Source organism: Vanellus vanellus (assembly GCF_965231255.1).
Source record: "Vanellus vanellus genome assembly, chromosome: 11".
In the NCBI taxonomy this organism is placed as follows: domain Eukaryota; kingdom Metazoa; phylum Chordata; class Aves; order Charadriiformes; family Charadriidae; genus Vanellus; species Vanellus vanellus.
In genome coordinates, this window is record NC_138916.1 from 11,824,710 (window position 1) to 11,830,909 (window position 6,200).

Below are 6,200 nucleotides of genomic sequence, written 5' to 3' on the forward strand. Positions count from 1 at the left end.
CACAATCCATGTTAGTCTGGAAACCTTTTTACACTGTCATTTTTTTAAACTATGAAACAAAAGAGTGTGGAAATGCTCATTAGAGTACAGACTTCAATCTAAGCTTCTGGCAACAGAAAGAACAGCTTTAAATAAGTCAGTCTTACTTTGGGGATTACTGTCTCCCTTTTCTCAAATAATCCTGCTGTTCTGAGGATGCTCAGTTTAGGCAAATGACATTTCCAATTAAAAAGATACTTTATTAGAAATTGACAACCAGCTCTAGCTTAGTGCTATATGATGGATAAGGTTGTCTTTGCAGTGTGAATTTTGAAGCTTCAGACAAAAGCTGGTTTGGGTTCAGCCTCAATTATATAAATTGAAATTAATTGAAATCCGAATGGAAAAGGGATCTGGATGATTGGTTCCACCTTTGGCCAACCTCCCTTCCACTTAAAATTGAGAACAAATAGGGCTGATTTGGCTGTAGAAATGTGCACTGCAGTTGGGTTTAGGCTCTTAAAAAAGAACCTGGAATGATTTGGAGCTGAATCCCATTTGTTGTTCACAATTTCCAAGGACTTAGCAGAGGAGAAGTATCTCTTATTTGTTCTGTATAACACAGACCATTAAGTACCTAAGTTTGTCACTGCAGTGCATATTGCACTACATCTGGTTTCTTCTTACATCCTCAATTTAGAAATAGAAATTCAGCTGTTACCATAATGAAAGGAGAGAGCTGTGCTGGCATTTTAATTTTTCAAAAGCACATTCTAGAATACTTAAGCTAAAACACGAACATTCTTTCAAAATGATTGTCCGTGTTCCTGTAAGAGTATGTAGAAAGTGTCAATAATATAACACAGCACACAAGAACAGATGTCCCATGGCAAAGTTTAAATAAAATTGGAAAAAATTAACACCCAGTTTGCTAATGTGCAGCAATGGAAACTTTGTTCTACATATGGGGGCTCAAGCTTGGACGCCTACGTGTCCTCCCCGTCATTATTGAACAAAGAGGAAAATAGGAACACAATAAAAATAGAAACTGATAAAAAAAGCTCAATCAATGTGTTCATTTTTATCCTGTAGCAGAGTTTCATTTGCTGATCCATTTTCTTTGCATAATTGCGATGAACTGAGCCCACCTTTAATCTCTGAAGCACAACTCCTAATTGCATAAATGCAGTATATAAAGGCATGCAACATAATCGCAGTTCCAGAATATTGTTACTTTGATCTTTCCCTGAGTCATTATCTCATTAAATGTTTATCTCTGTGAAACTGTTTGAACTCAACAAAACTTGGAAAAATAGGAAATTTAGATAAATAATTTCAGGTTTGGCCTGTGCTGTTTCAAGTAGAGATGAGGAAAAATCAGTATCAGATTTAATAAAGTCCACTGTATCCTGTTCCTGAAAAATTTTGCGCAGTTTTTCACATGGTAGCTTTGTAAATTTACAGTTTTGCCTTCCTTGGTTCAGAAATAAATTTATATACATATTTAGTATCTAAATATCTTCTTATTTGATATTGAACTGTCTCAGGTCAGCAATATCACAGCACAGTGTTTAAGAGGAGGTGCCACAAAAAGCCCTTTTTAATGTGTAAATCTTTGCTAACTGGTTGGGGTTTTTTTGTTGTGTTATTCTGAAGAGACAATGAGCCAATGACCACTCACAGGTGAGGGCTGTCTTTAAAATGCAGGAAAACTCTCTCTCAGAAATGTTGTTCTTTGATGTGAATGAACCAAATGTATATTGCTAAATTATTCCCAACTCAGCAATTATTTTGCTACCCAGTAAGGACTGACAGTTGAATTATTATTTTTGGCTTCTTTATCAAAGTGGTTGTTGAATATCAGTCCTTTTTAGGTCTTGCAGAGTCAAGGAAGGGTGATTAATTTTTCTCATCAGAATAAAATTATTTACCTATAACAGTCCAGGATATTGGAATTTTGCAGCTGGATCCACACTTTATGGATTGTCGAAGCTAGTCTGAGAAGTTGGCATTTCTGCTGTGTTTGATAGGTGGGAAAATGCTGTGGTAACTGTGTTGTGATGACTGACCAGTAAAAAGAAATTATTATAATTAGATTATTCAGAATACAATTTAAAGCTTTTTCTTCCTCTTTTAAAAAAAAAAATATTTAGAAAGATATTGTTCTTTTAACAAGGTTTGTCGGAGTCTTACCCTTCAGTCTCTCAAAAATGATTATTCCTTTCGTGACTTCCAAGCATTAGCTATTGTTCTTTCTCATCCAGAAAACAATGGATCAATTTAATCAATCAATCCTATGCCTGTGTTCCTCCATTTCTAATAAAAGTTAATTATAAAAAAATGCAATACTCCTTTTATAGCAGTTGCATTAATTAGACTTTCTCCTGGATATAATCATTATGAGCACTTCAGTGCTTTCAGTTTGATAATTCATTACATTCAAGCAGAGATTGTGGAGCTATGTTAGCATCATTATGTATATTTTACCTTGTCACAAAGAAATTTCAAGTTTTACCATTTCGGCATTTTTGAACATCTGCCTTAAAAAAAAAAGAAAGTTTGACACATTGAGTTTTTGGATTATCTGGTCTTCGTTTGTCCAGGGACTATCTAAAAATTTTCATTTGAATGTCTGGTTGTAAGAAATAGATTCAAGTCCCTCCATTCAATATGCCTGAGCGTTGGGAAAGCACTGTTGAATTGGGAAATTGAATTGGCTTGGGAAAGGACAGACTCAGGCTACCTAAAAGACAAGTATTGCAGCACTGACCTCTGTATCTTTCTATCCCCATGTGATTTACAACCTGAGTCTTTGAAGGACAGAGGCACTTTTGGCCATCAGGAAGTAGTATCTGTGATATCATCTTCTGTACTTTCTACCATATGTCCAAAATAGTAATTACTAATGAAATTGTGTGTTTCCCTCCCAGTTCAGAACCATGGACAAAGCATGTTCATGCCTCCCTCCCAAATACCTTGTTGATATTAAGGTAAAGAATAGGCAGTTAAGTTCAGAGATTTTTCACCCAGTAATTTAGGGAAGTGAATCCTAAGTCTAGAACACACCCCTAATGTATAATTCATTCTCATGTTTTAAGTCCTATTCATTATTATTTTTTACTGATTTTATAGATTAATTTATAAGAAGAAGATTTGAATGTGAACGTGTATTAGCCAAAGACCTGGACAAGGAAAAGGCTTCTCTTTTTACTTCTAGAAGAACTCCTACTGAAATATTAGTCTGCTCAGTGTATCATATGCAAATGTCATTTGCACTGAATATGGCTGCATTGTTTTGCCATTTATGGAGTATTGGAAATACAGCAGGCAGCTAAGTATTTATTGATCCACTGTCTAATCATTAGAGGCAACCTTAACAAGCATAGAATGGCTTAAAGCATAATACAATTGTCAGCTTGTTTTTTTTCTGGGGAAAAAAAAAACAGTGCTGAAGCATTATGGAGCAGTATATATATGGAGTACTGGGAAGAAAAAAGATGTAGTTGGTACAACGTTTAAACTGTGATAATATGTACACTTGATATTGGTCTATAGGGGAACAATAGAAAAGAAAGATAAATTAGCCTGTAAGCCTTCACAGCTGCAAGAGTTTTGGATGCTTAGTGTCCCATTCTCCTAGAATAACTAGAACATGCCTAAAAAATAAAGATCTCCTCTATCATTTGGTAATATAGTATAGGGGATTTGAAAGAAGCATTAAAAAAAACCCCAAAACATCAAACTCCCAGTAAAAATTCAGTACCATTTCAATGAAACTGCACTGGACTAGTGGTTCAATTCATCATGATCAGTAAAACATGATGAATTTACTAAAGTATGTTTTAGTGTTTGTCACTTATGAATTACTACACATTGTATTTTTTTCAGGACAGAAGGTTTATATTCCCCATTATGGAAACTCTCTTTGACTTTAGGGCAAAATACTTCTTATTACAACAGACATACATTGACACAGGTAGCAAAGAGAGAGAGAACCTATTGATGGCTATCTACCTCTTTCAGCACATTTTCTGTAGTCTAATCAATCAGTTTTATCTATTTTACTGGTCTTGTCTACTGGATTGTATAGAATTTTACATCTGGTTTGAGTGAACCGCATCTGAGAATTATGTGAAATATCACTTATTACTGACTGCTGTGATGGGACAAGTATCTGAGGTTTGATGTGAGACACGAGATTTTTGAACTGTCAAAAATCAGCAGCTTTGACAAGCAAGGGGAAGGAGTAGAGTCCTTGAAAACTTCTCGACAAGAGACAGACTAGGACCAGGCAATCAGGAGAGATTTTTAATTTATTTTTTTTTTAGACGTTGTTCCAATAGGACTTATAAGGGATGTCTTTAATAATTTTGATAAAAGAACCTTTCACAACTTGCTGTGGTGATATAATGGCTCTGAGTGCCATATGACTTTGAGATCTGTACAATATGTCCTACATAATACTTCTAAGAACTACGGTATCTGAGACATCTAAGTAGCAAAAGGGAGAACTTTGGTAAGAGAGGAAAGAGAACACTCAAAAAAATTTCCTAGTACTGCTGAAAGCCAGCCATTGACTGTTGGCTGCTAGCTGACTTGAACAAAGCAAAATAATATGTTATGTCCCAGCTATAGATCCTCAGGTTTCTGTGTTTCAACAGTATGTGTTAAATAGGAAAAGATCCTGATTTATGAGATGGTAGGTAGGGAAGACAGAGGGATGCACACCTTTATGAAATAAGGTGAGGCTATCCTTATAAAGACTTTTTGATAGCAAAAAATGTGAGTTACTACTGATTGATTCTTCAGCTGTACACTATGATGGAACCAATCTCATTTGATTAAGGTAGTATTTCTGTTTTGGTTTTTATCATTGACAAGCACAGTGAAGCTGTTAAAAGTTAGAATAGACCCATACTATTTCCAAAGCATATTAGTAAAGCTTTATTGATGTGACATCAGGATGGCTTGTGAGGAGGGCCTGTGTGTCCTAGTGATCCAGAGAGCAATGCCTGACCATATTATAATTCTTTAGTGAGGGCTACCTTAGACAAGTCGGCAACTAGAGAGGAGATAAAAATTAAACTGCTGGTTGTCAAAACTAACAGCCCAGCAACAGGAGAGCAATCCATTCCTGGAACAAACTATGCTATGATGTCTGCTCCTGCAAGCAACACGTTAGTCCTAGTGGAACCTGGTTCAGGCTTTTTAAGCAGCGTTTGGGTCTCCAGTCTGATATCATTCCATTGTTCCTTCGCCCTGTCACTCATCAGTCATCTTATTTTTATAAAACATACAGAGCTTGAGCTAAAGTGCACAAAAGGAAAAGCTTCTTGTGCCTTCGGTAGCCTTCATGCAACTCCTTTTGTGAACACTATTTGATTATTAAGAACAAGAATTGTTAGAGATGAAATTTATGATCTCTGGTTGTTCTAGTAAAGATATTTTCTAGTAACCTTTTGCTTCAGGAATATATTTCACATAACATTTTTTCTGTTTTCAGCTAAAGAGGGAAACTAGTGCTCCTGTGTCTTTGCTGTGAACATACTGTGCTCATGTAGGCATGGAGATGAAACATTTATTTGGATAAGAATTGTATAAAGTGGTCACTCTTTCAATGGAAATGTATTCTGTTTTGTTTTTGTAAAATATAAGTGCAATTTTTTTTTCCTTAATGGCAAACATTTTGGAAAGCAGGAACATGACATACTGCTCTAATACTGAATAGCTTTCAGTTGTCATGTTTGGTGTGCATCATAACAGTGAAAGAGAAGAAAACATTGATATCTGCTGATGTTACTACACCTGATCTCTAGTTTGGAAAGTTTCTCAAAAACTTTAATGGCTTTAAAATCTCTTGTGGATTTATGCTAGACTATAGTAGTAGAAGTCTGATTCTGGGTTCTACAAAGATGAGGATAAGAGTATCCTTTTCTAATGTTTTGAAGCAACTGTTGCTACTGATCAGCCTGAAATCAGGGTGCAGAGTGGCCGAAAGACAGTAATGTAAAATGTGATTCTGAATATTAGCAAAAAAAAAAAAAAAGTTAAATGTATGTATTCTGTAATGGCATTACCAGCCTGACCATATAAAATAAACAAAATATGTCATGTATTTCACAGTACCACACATTAGTGCTGGTAGAAATGAGCTTTGATGCAGAAAATCTTGCTGTGGTGTTTTATCACTACCCTATTCCACAAAAAAAAAAAAAAAGAAA